This window comes from Cupressus sempervirens, chromosome 2 (assembly GCF_028749045.1).
Source record: "Cupressus sempervirens isolate cs-2001-9-10 chromosome 2, ASM2874904v1, whole genome shotgun sequence".
Lineage (NCBI taxonomy): Eukaryota > Viridiplantae > Streptophyta > Pinopsida > Cupressales > Cupressaceae > Cupressus > Cupressus sempervirens.
This window is the reverse complement of record NC_143119.1, coordinates 588,637,209-588,652,865: the sequence shown is the minus strand read 5'-3', so window position 1 is coordinate 588,652,865 and position 15,657 is coordinate 588,637,209.

Below are 15,657 nucleotides of genomic sequence, written 5' to 3'. Positions count from 1 at the left end.
TCCAAGGGAGCAAAAGTTCTATTAAAATTGTGTCTAGGATCTTCTTGTTGTTTCTCAAGTGAATAGAATACATCCATGTCTTCATTATTATCTTGGTCAAAGATAGGTCTATCATGGAATTTTAGCATAGGCTCAAAGGAGGTATCACTCGCTTGTCCTCTAAAGAGGTCTTTAGATCTAGAAGATGAAGACATTTGATGTCTTGAAGTAGAGCATGTAGACCTAGAAGAAGAGGATGACCTCAAAGAAGGTGACTCACATGCATGTAAAGACCTTAAGGACGATTCATGTAATGATGCAATCTTCTCCTCTAACCTTTTCTCAAGTTTAGACTTCATTTCCATCATGCGCTTAGAGAGACGAAGGTAAGAAAGATCATTTGTCTCTTCTAGTTCTTTGTATTGCGCATATAGATCTTGAAACTCCTTAGTGACATGGAGGATATCATGATCATCTAGATTTTGTTGAAGTTTGGTAGCACAAGGTTTAGATCCCATAGTTTTAGATGCAAAGCCAAGCATAAAATAGTCTAAAAGATAACTTGATGTTGAAACTATAGGAGGTAGAGTGTTCACTTGCCAAGATAGTAGAGAGAGATTAAAGTGACTTGTCAAACAATATGTCCAAGAAACTTACGACATGAATGACTCAAGTCAATAGCTAGGCAAGATGCCCAAATAGACAAATAGATAGAGCAAGCGGGGTGACAAGTGAAAAACTCTCCAACCCAAGAGTGTAGTCAAGAAATCAAGGTAACCATTTTAGCAAAAGGATAACTAGCAAGCAAACATAGACCATGAAGACAAAAAAAAACCAAGAGCACTAAGACCAAAGAGCCACTTTAAGCATGTTCCAGAACTAGAGACATATAAAAGAAAAGTCAAATGATGAGACTCCTCTTAGCAAGCAACACAAGAAAATGTTTGCATTTGATGTTTTGACTTGGTTGATAAAGTTTGACAATAATTGATAGCATAGCAAGTTTGATGTTCAAAATTAATTTCTTTCCAAGCAAGATAGTGACACATGGAGTAGTCTTCAAACAATCAAGCAAGGGACAAAGCAACCTTGCATGATACAAGCATATGTGAGGTCTCAAAAGAATTCTTTAGAATTATCGTCATGTGTATGTTCAAAAGATTTTTACAAGTATACCACATTCGAGAACACATCAAGCAATATCTACCTAGAAGTCATGGTTTATTACTCAACAACTTGGCCCACGCTTGATGCTCCTTTGCCTCACACCAAGTGGTTTCCCACAAGAGATATTGGCTTTGTCATGGAAATGCCATAAGCATAACCAAGGGAACACATATGGTGAGTGTAAATCTTGGGGTGATCCGGGTAGTCCACTAGGATCGATCCTTGCACCAAGAAGTTGAGCGGCTAAAAAAGGGTAGTTACTAACTTAGAGTGTTTAGATAGGGCTTCCGTTCATAGTGTTCCTCTTGCTCCCAATTACGGGACACCTCACCTTGCGATGAGTAACCGATCTCGCGATCACAAGAGTACCTTAAGCATTCTTGCCTAGTGATCTCCCTATGGTCGAAATCCCATAAGCGATCACACTAGACGAAGATAAACACTACGTCTACCAAGGTTTTGTGTCCTTGATAGCCTTGAGTTTATAGTGGGTTGGAAGAGCCAGGTAATCGGCTTGTTCCCACTTGGGTCGTTCCTCTCAGGTTGTCCGAGAGCAGGCCCTCTAAAGGATTCTAACTACACAAAGAGTGGATCAACTTTTGAAAGTCAAAATTTCTGATTCACCACAAGGGTGAAGAGCATACTCTCCTATTCCAATAATTTTCTCCCAAACACGCCAAGAAGATTCAGTTACCCCTTGCTTTTGAAACCAAATGGCAAGTCAAGATTTCTGATTCACCACAAGGGTGAAGAGCATACTCTCCTATTACCAAAAGACTCCAATCACAAGTTTTATGTGCCTATGAAAAATGAACAATTATTCAATGCCACACATGAAAACAAAAAAGCAAGAAATTTGGGTTTTTATGCTTTGGGCAGCCCTGCAAACAATCGTTAGTAGCCCTTGTGCATTTGAAGCTTTGACATGCGTTCTTTTTATGCAATATTTCAATTTTTTTCACAAGGATGGCAACCTGAAATCACAACTTGTTAGCAACAAAAGTTAGTGTGAAATAACATAAAAATATGCAATAAAAAGTGGTGAGTTGCTTCAAAAATCTAATTTATCTTCCAACCAAGTACATGCAAAGAAAGTGCAAGTTAATCACAAATGCTTTCATTTTTACTCTTTGGTTTTGACCTAGTCAATAAGATTGGACTTTTTTGCTATGATTTCGTATCCAAAAATGAAAATGAAAAAAAGAGACCCCTGTTAAAAATCAGAGAGCTTTCCAAAAATGCAAGAAATTTTAAAAAATCTCTTCATTTGCTCCCTAGAGATTGATTTTGTCAAAACAGGCCAAATTTATCAAATAGAATTTTTTATCCTTAATACGATCTCAAAATTAAAAACACAAAGAAAGAACCCCCATTAGAATTCGAAAAGCTTTTTGAAAATGTAAGTTTTTTCAAAAAATGCGCTGATTTGCGATCAAAAACGGCTTTTTATGAAAAATAAAGAAAATATCATAACTTCCGAAATTCATGTCAAATTGCTCTGAAAATTGGACTGAGACATTTTGAGCATATACGCAACCTGCAAACAAAATTTCAGAACCAAATTCTAAGCGGTTTAAAAGATATGATCAAATCTTTAAACCAACTAAGTTTTTTGGCCTTCAAACCAATTTACTTATGGCTTGGCCTTAAAACCAAAGTGAAAATTCTACAAAAGCATTTGATTAGACCCAATATGCTGCTGTAAAAAAAACTAGAGATAAGAAATGAAAGCAAATGGAGCTGAAAATTTGATTCAAGCCCCACGGTGGGCGCCAAAAATGTACACTCGAAAGTGTCCCACTCTAAACCATTCTATCCAAACGATTCCATGAGTTGGAATGCTTGAATGCCGGCTTAGAGCTCCCTATCCATGGAGTGCAAGAGAGTGTATTTCAAGTTCAAGGGCTCTCAGATGAGCCTTAGAGATACTCTTCTTGCTAGTAAACCATGCAATGGGAGGTTCCAAAGACAAGATGCAAGAATGCAAATGTCCCAAGGAGTTCCTCAAGAATGCAATGCAAATGAAAATTAAACTAGAATGAGAATGTCAAATGCAGCTATGCTAGAATATGAATGAGAATGTTACAATACCATTATTAAGCTATGTGAGATTAAGCTACATGTAAAAATGAAAGCTAAGCTAAGCTAGAATGCCATGAATGAGAGAATGTAGACAAGAAAGAGAAGTTCTCCACAAAGCTCCAAAGAAAACCTGTTAGAAAACCTGCAGCATAACAATGTTCAAAAGATGGATGGATTGAGGGGGAAAGCTCTCTCCCTTTTAAAGATGTATGGATGGTGGAGATCAAGATGAAGATGGTGGATGATCAATGATGGAATTCGAAAATAGGAGTGATCCATGTGCACACACAAATCAACCAATAGAATATAAGTTGACTTGTCATATAAGACAAAAGTCACAAAGCCTTTTCTTTTAATTGCAAAATAGAAAAAAGACTTTATGTGTGCACTTTAAGTGGGTTAGAAGAATGGGGTCTTTTATTTAATTAAAAGGGGACATGTTCTTTTAATCAAATAATGAACTTAGGATAGCATAGTCAAACTATAGGTTATAATCAAATAAATTGATTATTAGCAATTTGGTCTAGGTAAGTGATTAAATTAATTTAGCCAAAATGCTGAGAAGGGGGCTAATAGTCTAGATGACCATTTTTAGGTGATTACAGTATGATCATTTTCTTGTAAACTAGATGCTTTCTTGAAGGTTTGGAAAGGTCAAAATGAAGGTATTATAGATTGTAGGAAATTCCTTACTATTTAATGAATGGAATTTTATTTAAGAAGGATTTGCAAGGTGTTTCGTTGAGATGTATTAAACCATATTAGATTTACCATATTTTACATCAGTTTCATGAAGGGCTAGCTAGAGGCCACATTTCACTAAGAGCTACAACTCTCAAAGTGATGAACGTGGGCTATTATTATCCAAGTGTGTCTAAGGATACACATTCTTGGGTAAGAAAATGTAGATAATGTTCAATTTATGCTAATAAAGAAAAGTTAGCAGTGCTACCCTTGCAACCTATTTAGATGGAACAACCATTTATGAAATGGGGTCTAGACTTTGTTGGCATCATTAACCCACATTTAAGTGTAGGTCATAAGTGGGTATTTATAGCCATTGATTATTTTACAAAGTGGCGTGAAGCAATTTCTCTCAGAGATGCAAATGAGACTATTGTTTTAATTTGTTATGATGTTTTACTTTGTAGATTAGGCATACCAAATTTGATTATTTCAGATAATGCACTTGCAATTACAAGAAATAAAATTGGAGAATGGGTTGTTAAAAAGGTTGTGTATCTGAATACTTCATTGAATTATTACCCACCAGGTAATAGGTAAGCTAAATCCACTAATAAAAACCTTATTCTCATTATAAAGAAGATTTTAGAAGGAATTCAATGTTCTTGGCATGAAAAGTTGAAATCAACATTATGGGCTGATAGAATTACTCCTAAATAGTCAACTGATATGTCTCCCTAGTTTATGATAAAGAAGCTAGATTACCTAGTTTAGTCAAGTTTCAAGCACTTGATTTTATGCATCAATTGGATATGATTGATGAGGAGCCTATGTCAATAAGGCTAGTTCAACTCAAAGAATTAGATGAGAAAAGGAGAGATGCTTTGCAAAATATTGAGCTTCATCAAGCCCATATGAAAAGAACTTTTGATAAGAAGGCATCTCCGAAGAATTTTCATATAGGAGACCCAATATTGAAATGGGATGAATTGAAAAATAGGATGAGAGGGCATACAAAGTTTGATACCATGTAGGCTGGTCCATATATCAAAGTGGGTAGTACACCACACAATGCTTTCCATTTGTCTACACTTGAAGGAGAAGGGTTGGGAATCTTAGTGAATGGGATTCACGTCAAGTGATGCTTTTGAGGTATTTTTAGATTTCAATAAGTGCCTTGGAATAATAGAATAGGAGTGTGATTGAGTTTTAGATTTCAATAAGTGTTGTTTCAACATGATCAGTTTCAAATTTTGATGTGTTAGTTGTTATTTGTTAGTAATAAAGTTGAAGACCACAACACATCATTATTAATCTACCATCAATGCATGAGATATATGCTACACAAAGCATGGAATAGATTTTGATGCCTTGAATCATACATACTTCATGAGTTCATAGTAGGTTCACAATGGCATGGTATAATTTATAGCCTTTTAGTAGTACATAAGTCAAAAAACATTCATGCATTTTGCCGATACAAATTCTTTTGAATCAATCTTAGAAAAATAACACGTAGTAATTCTAATTTTTGAGTTATTGTTGACTTGAAATAGTATCTTGAGGCACAACATCAATATGATGTATTATTCCTCATCATACTTGACTAATATACCATTTTAAAAATATAAAAAATACCAAAAAAAAGGAGGTATGATCACTCTAAGGCAGCCAATATAGCACCTTAATATAACTAGAAATAACACATCGGGTTGTTGTTATAACACAAGGTATAGTTTCAAGTTCTATAGTTGAGTTTTATAGTTGTTTTCAGTATGTTTTCAACCAAATTTGCAAGCTTTCATAATAGCCAGCAACTGCTAGCATTCACAACTAGGATACAACTATTATGCCATAGAAAATAGATCATAAAAAGTAAACTATATTCATATCTTTACTATGAGACAACTATACCATGATTATCGAAATGAATAGATATAGAATCATATGGAAACCTATAGATCAGGTTGAAGTTTTTAGTTTTAGTTTCATTTTTAATTTAGTGTGGTGTGGTGTGTTTCAATTTTTCAAGTTTGATAGTTTTCTAAATTTTGAGAAGGTTCAATTTTTTTAATGTTGAAGATAACTTTTTTCCCAATGGATATGCATAAGGTAGTTGGTCTATTACTATTTAGCATCCAAATACCCCAGAGTGGTTGCCAAAAAATTATTACAAATTTAGCCTACCTCCTAAATTTCTATGTTGAATGTTCTTATATATTGAGCTATGTGTTTTAAGTTGTTGTGCATACATATTATATAATTCTTTGGACACAGAGGTTAAAGTAAAAACCACAAAAATTAAAAGAAATTTGATCATTTTCATTCAAAATTGCACATAAGTAACAAATTGTATACTTTTATTGAAATATGTTCTTGAGTTGTTTTATATGGTATAAAATATTCATGTTTCAGATAGTACTTGATACAATGCATTAAGATACCTCACAAGCCATGAAAACTCCTCAAAAAATATTTGAGTAAACAAATTGTATAAATAGAAAAGTATTGAAGAGATCAAGGGAAAAGCTTCCATTTCCTGAATAGAAGGTCATTGATTTGAACATAGAAGAAGATGGGAAATACTATGTATTTCTACACTATGTTCATTCAGATAAATGCCTTAAAAGGCACAAAGAAAAGAGAGATATCTTAAAGCAAAGCAGGATTTATGCCAATAAGTTTGTTTCATGTGCAAATATAGGTATGAAGAGTTGAGGATGTTGAAGGATCATGCATAAGCTACATGCATGAAGCCTTTCCACTAAATCATGTAGAGGTGAAGAATTTGGGGAGATTTTTGAGGGAGCATACATCAGTTACATGTATGAGACCTTTCAATTAAACCAAAGAATCTATTGAAAACTTAATAGGGAGGTTTTTGAGGGAGTATGCACAAGATATGAGCATGGGACCTTCTAGCTGAGCTATGGAGTTGTTCAAAGACTGAAGACAATGAGGAGACTATTAAGGGGGCATGCCCAAGTTATAGGCACAAGACCTATCAATTGAGTCATGGATCTTATTAAAAATGCACATTAGATGAGAGGTTGTCAAAGGGAGAGAACATCAATTGTGGAACCTTTCAGCCATTTTGGTTTTTAAAGATTTCAAACATTCATAAGGATTATCATGTATAGAAGGCTACAAGTGCAAATTTAACTAAAGAAGGTTGATAGTTTCAAATAGGAGAAAAAGGTACCCAAATATGGTCTTTATGGGTTACTCTTTGAGTTTAAATGAATGGGGTTGCATTCTTTCAATGCTTTATTATACAATTATAATAAATGAAAGGTGTATCCTAATCAATAAAAGATTAGTAAGTAGCAATAAGTAAAATTTCATACATTTCAACCTCGTCATAAAGAAGGTTTATTTATTAATTATAAGGTCATAGTAGTGAAAAGGACAAGTACCTATAATGGTTATTATGAAAAGGAGATGTATGAGAAATATATGCTTCAACATTAGTCTTTGATATATCATCTCAACATTGTTTACACATCAGGTTATTATTGTTGTTTCATAATGCAAGCCTCATTTCTCCTAGAAATGGCCCCCCCCTAGTAATTTTTTGTCTCCCAAACCCCTAGTGTGGGGCCTGGGTCAATTTGGAACTCCACCTAGATTTTGGTTCCAACCCTTGTCCTTTAACTGAGAAAACCTAGGTGACAAGACTAGATAATTTGAGAAGATTAGAGTGAGTTTTGTGCTAAAGTGTGCACTAGTGCACCTACCATAGGTGCACAAGTGTGCTAGATGTGCAAGTGTGCTTCTATCTCTCTTTGGAGATGCACACATGTGCAGGTGCACACCTCCAAAGGGTGTGCAATTGCCCGAGCCTATATAAGCTTGGTTAATCGCTCCCCTCTTTTCATTATTTTCTCTACCCTCCTTGATCTCACACATTCAAAGTTGTGCTTCCAAACTTGAAAACACAAAACAATCAAGTGTTAAGACACCCAAAGGTGCGTACATGCACACCTGTTAAAGGTATGCATGTATGCACCTTTGTTCATAACCTAAAAAGTAAAAAGGAACCTAATAACCCAAGAAAAACACCTAATGGAAAGGTGTGCATGTTTACACCTCCCCAAGGTGCACACATGTACACCTTTCAAACAAAGTACCTTAAGGCACAATGAGAAGCATATTTTAAAAACTTAAACTATAATTCCACACTTTGTGCATGTGCACACCTTACCAGGGTGCACATGTGCACAATTTCACCAAAATATTCTTAGAATGCCTTCTAAGCACACCTAGTGCACCTATCAAGGTGTACAAGGTGTTCTAATTTTCATTTTAGAGCTCTAAGGGGGGAATAATGGGTGATTTTTGAGGTTTTGGTGTTCTGGGTTTGATTTTTTGGCAATTAGTATTTGTTTAGGGTTTGATTTTTAGCTTTCTAGACTAGTGATTTTCCATTTTGTGTAAATAAAATGGAATCCTCATCATCCTCGCTTGCAAAGAAGGTTTCTCCAAAACCCATTGTTTTCTAATTCCAAGGTGCACCAAAGAAATCATGTTTTTAGGATGGACATTCAAAGATTAGAGATACTAAGTTGGGACACATAGACTAGAACACATTCCTTGTACTTTGCAATAAGCCTAAAAAGAAGTCCATAATTGTCTCTGCACTTATTTGATCCAGGGTGGCCAATGCAACATCTCATCCTACATTAGTGCAATCCTTAGAACTTATCATGGCATTGGCAGAAAACTATGTGTCAGAAGAAAGAGTTGTTAAAAGTGTCATAGGGGAGATAGTCTTGGACCTTAGACCTAGGAATATTGAGAAGGTATTCCATCTCCCTAGAGCTAATTAATATGTAAAGATAACTTATGATCAAGTAGAAAGATGGTACATGAGATTGAAGAGCCGAAGAAACAATCAATTATTTATGATATAGGCATTGTTTCCCCTTCCCCTCCATTCCAACTCTCCGACGGATGATCTTAATTATAGCTAATGGGTTGGCTTCCTTCCCTTTCCATCCCATAGGAAGAATTATAAGAAGGCCATAGAGATTATACAATCATCATTTTTTATTGATAGAACATTGGTAGGATGCAAAGTCATAAAGTTGGACATGATTAGGAGATATATGAAGGATGACATCAAATATGTCATTATACTTCTGAGAAAATTCATGGGTCTACTAGCAGTTGACCATCTTCATATCTGGATGGTCCATTTCATAAATACCATCAGAATAACTAAAATGCCAATTGATTGGGCCACAATACTGAGTGAAAACCTAGATGAATAGCTAGTAGGAGTTAAATTCAACCTCAAGTTTCATATAACATCATATTTGGTGTACTTATTGGCATCAAGGACAACTAATTACCCAAGATTGTATAAGAAGGGAAGCATGCAAGATGCCAACTCCTGACCCTACATGGTATATCCTTAGTTGATAAAGAAGAAGCTCTCATATCAGAGTAAGGAATATTGAATAGTGAATGATGCTTTTATATTTGCAATCATCCGATTTATAGAGGGTGATTATGCTAAACGGATGTCAGTAGAGGTAGTAGCAAGGATCACAAAGATCAGTGCCTACTACATCCAATTAAAAATATTCACTTATTTAAGGGTAGTTGGTATTGTGATGAATTCAAATAAGTTCCTGAGATATCCATTAGATAGGCTCATCTTATTGGAGATTACCAAACAACACACATCTACATATGGCAGAGTGAGAAAGTAGCATAAGAAGACATGGGTATGGCCTATTACTATAGATGCATTTGAGGTCAAGCAGAAACAAGATATTATGACCTTTTATATAGAATGGGATCAATGTCCCTTGGAAGATTACAACTCCCCTTGCCCTTATTTTGATAATATTGGCAGAGTTTAGTGTTTGGTAGGGAAGCAATTTGTGCATGAAGATTCTATAGAAGACCATTAGATGAATGCAATAGATGACTATGATATCTAGATAAGGCATTATTGTAGTATGACTCTATATCTAGTAGAAAAGGCCTTAAAAATAAAGATCTCACTCAAGGTTGTTAAGAAAGACACTCAAGATGTCTTGGATCTATTATACAACCATGACACAATCTATGATAGGCCAATCATGAATGCGGAGATAGATAGAGATGAGAATGTGGATATAATAATAGGGTAAGGAACATAATTTAGTTAACAAAGGAATGGATCAAGAATCCTTTTAACCTTGACCTAGTTCCACAAATTGTTACCCATCAATCCACAACACACCCAATTAAGGATAAAGATGCAAAAGTTACAGTACCAACTTTCCCTGCACAATCCCTAGTCAGGTTGAAAATGGTGCATCAACATGAGAGTAATGTTGAGTACTTTAGGAAAGATAAATGTAAGAATAAGAGCAAAAGAGAGTCCCCAAAGTGAGTTGAGCCCGAGACTAAAGATCCTTAAGATGAAGAGGTGGCTCAAGCCCAAGATACTAAACAAGTACCCCCATATAGACAAGAACAAGAATAGGATCTGGAAGAAGAAGCACAAGAAGCACCATCAACTAGTCCTAAGGAAGAAGCCTCCCCTTTAGTTTCCAAGAAGGCTGGGGTTGAACCTATAATGAATAATAAAAGAAGATGGAAGTTATGGAAGAAATTCATTCCCATCCCTCAAATTCCAAAGACCATCCCTAAAGCAAATGCAGAAGAAGATGAAGACAAAGAGGATAATCTCCCTTTGAGTTAGAGGACTCACCTAGCCAAGGCTACAAAAGAAGAGAAAAGAAGGAGATTGACCATAATGTCACCATCCATTCCTAGGAAACCTATTTAGGTTACAACTTTAGAAGATAAGCAACAAAAATCAATCAAAGAATAGGAAGGGAAACAAACGGATGTCTTTAACAATTCTGATTTTGATTTTATGTCTATGGGCATTGAAATAGTGGGTGATAATATATGAGATACACATATGAACCGACCTTTGGGGGAGGATCGAAACCAAATTCTACCTCTACCACAAGTTTCTCTGGGTATACTACCACCACTATCCCAGGATCTCTCATTCTTGGACAAAGGCTCAATCACTCCTCTCCCTCCTATCACTAATGAAGAAGAATTAGAAGTGGATGAAGAAGAGCTCAAACATGTTTCATTCAATGAAGTATCAAAGGAGGGATAGATACCTAAAGAACCTCATCAAACTTCTCAAGATATAGAGGCAAGGAATTTGGAACAAAAAATATAGGAACTCCCAACATAGATCTCTCTCAAAAGGAGAAGATTCCAAAGATGAGTGATAAGGGAAAAGGGCTACTAGGGAAAACCTCCTCTTTAGCTAAATACATGGCTCCCATGGGCACTACACTAGCCTAGCTAAAGAGGGAGGTTATGGTTCAATAGAAAAGGTAGTTGAACTTGAGTGTAGAGGAGGAAATGGATGAGCTAGTGAAAGCCATCATGAAGCCTGAGCCACCTATGGGTGATGCATGAACATTGGCCTCTGTAATGAAGAACCACGATCAACACTTACTAGCACATATTTCCATCCCTCCTCCACATGATAACACTAAAGACTTGAACCCTAAAGACTATCAAATTAGGGAGGTCCTACTAGGTAAAGCCACGATAGATACAACCAAGGTATTAATCATTACGGGTATAAAGGAAGTGCTTAAACACATGGATGAAGATGAGATTAAGTTGATAATGCTGAGGAGAAAAAATAAACTTATGAGAGACTATTTACGTGGAGTAGCGGACCCCATTGACCTTAATAATCTAGAGATTACTCTCATTGTGGCATTAGAAAGGAGAGATAAGGGGAGTGTACAAATAGATTCATTTTTGGGCGCATGTCAGAAATGGCATGACAATTTTGAGGAAAAAGGTGTATAGATTATACATGCTAATTTAAACCTATTGCACCATGTTTTTTCTAGTACAAAAAAGTTGGTGTCTATATTGAACCAAGATTTTGGGCTATTGGGTGAGGTATATGCCTAGCGAAAGGACCTCCAAGAACTTTAAGCAATAAAGGGTCAATGATATTGTACACTTATGGAGGTGTACTCAGTTAAGGAACTAGATCAATTATAGGATTGGATTGGGAAGATAGAGACTAGTAATAAAGTAATGGAGACATTACATGAGGGTATACAGAAGCTAAGAGATTAAACATAAGAGAAGATTTTGGAAGCTGAGAAGTATTATAGTGATGCCTACCTTTATATTTTTGAAGACGAGTCAAATACTAAACTCATTCTAGTGCAATAATTTGTCTAATAGTTTCAAAAAACCTTTAAAGATGCTTCATCAGAAGAAGATATCAGATAAACATTCAGGACTGAAGAGGCATTGTTGGAGCTGGACACTATGCTTGAGGATTTTGTGGATATTTGTATGGAGGTTAGCAATCATCAAAAAATAGTAAAAGATAACACTATGGATTTTCTAGATTCTACATAAGTGACAAAGATTATAGAGAAATTCAAGAGCAAACATCCATACATTACTCTGGTATAAAAGGGAAGAAAACCTAGAAGCTAGAATTTTAGTTTGGACACTTGAGAAAATTTTGTTTTATTTGAACCTACCACCAAGGTGTGCAAGGTGTGCTTTTCATAGAGGTACTTCGACAGTTTGGAAGAAGTAAAAGTGTACCAAGAGTTAATTGCCAATTGCTAATTTAGAGCTTTCCATGCACTACTTCTAATGGTAGTTCAACACCTAGAAACACCTAGAGAAGGTCAAGCTTCCATTTTAGAGCCTCTAGTGACTCTTAGATCCTCCTGCAGCTTCCTTTTTTATGTACTTCTTCTTTCTTTGTTTTAAGACATGTAAAGGCTTATGCACCCGTTAATTGATATAAATAAGTGTGGAGACCTACTTAGCACCATTTAGAGAGTCAATTTGTATATAATTAGATTTGTTTTATTAGTTTGGAAGCATATGTTTGCATTAAGAGATCTTTCACTCTCAACACAAATTGAGGAGGTGATTTCTTATAAATACATGGATGTAATATGTAGTATGGGTTGTTATTTTAGATGCAATAATATATTCTATTGGTGCTCTCATTCTGAGTGTAGTTATTCTTGTCGGAGTGTGTTATTTTTGTGAACTCTTGTTCATGAATAATAATAGAGCGAATAGTTTTATTGTGTTGATTTGATTATGCAATCTTTTAGTTATAGTGTTTTTCATGCATTGACAAATTTCACTGACATACCAAGTTGGAGAAGAGATCACCTCCTATTGTTCCTACGTAGCTTCTTCTCTTGCATGAGTGCACTTTTTGTGGCCTTGCGATTCAATGAGAAGTGAAACATCTTTCAGTTTTTACTAAGTTCCCATCGATGATTGCATCAGTGGATTTGAGGAAGAACTACTCCTATTTTCATTATATTCCTACCCAATCTTTTCAATGATTTAACTCACAGATGTGTTGTTAACATGCTTTATGTCAGTTAGGAATTTCCTTTTCAAGTTATTTTCTTTCATCTCTCATTACGTTATCTTTGTTATTTGTTTTTCTAGCACTTGGTTAAATTAAGAATTTGTGTAGTTACATTATTAGATTACATTCATCATAAAACAAAAAAATACCAAAAATATATCTCTTTTGTGGTTACCTTTTGAGATAGCAAGAAGATTGAACATCTTATCTAAAATTGGTCAAAACCAACAAAGGCTTTCCTATGAACAAATACATATATCTTCAACTGAACATATTTCAGTAGGTCACAAGATTGCTCAGAACCTTGGAGTTGATCTTAGATTAGATTTTCAAGAGAGAAATTCAAAAGGATTCCTTTCATTAAGCATCATGCAAAATTATAGTTATGAGCATTATACTAGAAATATAAAAGTTACTTATGGATGCAATAGAAATAGTAAAATATTTAAGACCCTCATAACAAACCAACAAGTATGCATCAGATAACTTGTGCAAGATTCATTAGAATCAACTCCTGAAGTGAAGATGATTGGATCTATCAGCAATGTATTTTTAATCTAATAGACATAGATGTAGAAGGTGTAAACAATGATTTAATGTGTCAAAGACAGTCACTTTAAATGTGACTGTTACAACTCCAACTTCAAAGTTTCAACAGTCATGATATGTCAACCTTCAGAATATAATAACAAATTTTATTAGAGCCACAATTTCCATGAAAGAAGAAGTATGTAATGGTCAATCCAAATCTAGAAATGAAAGAATATAGAAACATGAGAGAGATGACATGAACAATAATTTACTTCATCTTAAAAAGTGAATATGTTTAGTTTCCAGTAGCATATCAATGGATAGACATTCATTAAATCAATTTGAATGACAAGGATAAATGTCTTTACTGGTAAATGAAGATGTTATAATTAGGGGGAAAAACAAAACCAAAACTGACATATTACGTTGAAATTTGTGGCCAAATGAAAAAGAATCATTCAAATAGTTTTCTAGGTTTTCTTTGGAGAAAGAAGATTCTGTATTGTGCATGAGCAAAATCTGCATATAATGATGCAATAAAAATATAACTATTTTTTTCAAAGGAATTTATTTTATAAATTAAAATACCGTAAGAGATTACTATAAAAATACATTCAAACTAATCAAAAGTTTGGTGCATTTAGTATATGAAGAGTTCTATAGATTTTTGGGTCAAAGTACAATGAAGAACATAAACAACAACAAAATATAATGGAAAGAGTTCACTTACCAACAATATCTCAAAACAGAGATTGTCATAATACACCCAGTAGCAGCACCCCGATTAGGTAATTAGTTATCAATGGAAGATGCTTGGATTTACACATAATCTTTGTGCTTCATCAAACCCTAGTTGCAATTGCATGAGAAGTCTCAAAAATGTGAAGTGATTACAATGATATAAAATTTAAGGATTATTTTCTTTTCACATCTAGATCCCTAAATGTTTTTTATTCTAGCTTATAGTTTGAATTGGGTCTATGAGTGAGGAAGATGGGATTTCCTTTATTATTATTACAAAGATATTACAATTTTATTATTATTATTATATGTTTTTTGATTGATTAGTAATCAAATATTTAACATACAAAAATAAACATAAATCTCATTAATAATTATCTATTTATTCTAATATTTATTGAATGAAATTATCTAATGAATATTAGTTAATAAATAGAATAATTTATTCTTTTGCATAGCGTAGTTGTAAAATTAATATATCTAGTGTTAAGACTATGAAACACTTGATATTATTAATTATTTTAAATGTAAAAGAACTAAATTGTGCAGTTGACGCAGTGCTATATTTGGAGACATAAAGTGTCTTCCAATTCTACAAAGAGTTCTATTTACCATAGAGGAAGACTATTTCAGTCAACTGCATGCTACATAGAGTTGATTTTGAGTTGAGGAGGACTTATCTTTTCTCATGCACTTATTGATAACTTAGGTGCTATGTTTAGCTAGTTATGGATTAGTTGAGGCCACTTTTAGTTGCAGATCACTTGGGGACCCTATTTGAGCATATTTTCAAATGATTTTGAGGACTTTGATATGTCATATTTTTGGATTATTTTTTACATCTTACATAGGTTTTTGCATAGTTTTTGAATAGATTCAATGGTTCCTTCTCATTGATTCTTGTGCAATATTTGTGCTTTCTTTGCTTTTATGTTGTTTTTATCCTTCATTTAAGTTATATTCCTTATTGCATGTTCAAATCTCAATAATTGTAATTGCAAGTCTTTGTTTGTGTCATTATTATTTTTGCAAAAAATTGGTAAAACTTAGCATTTTCCTTT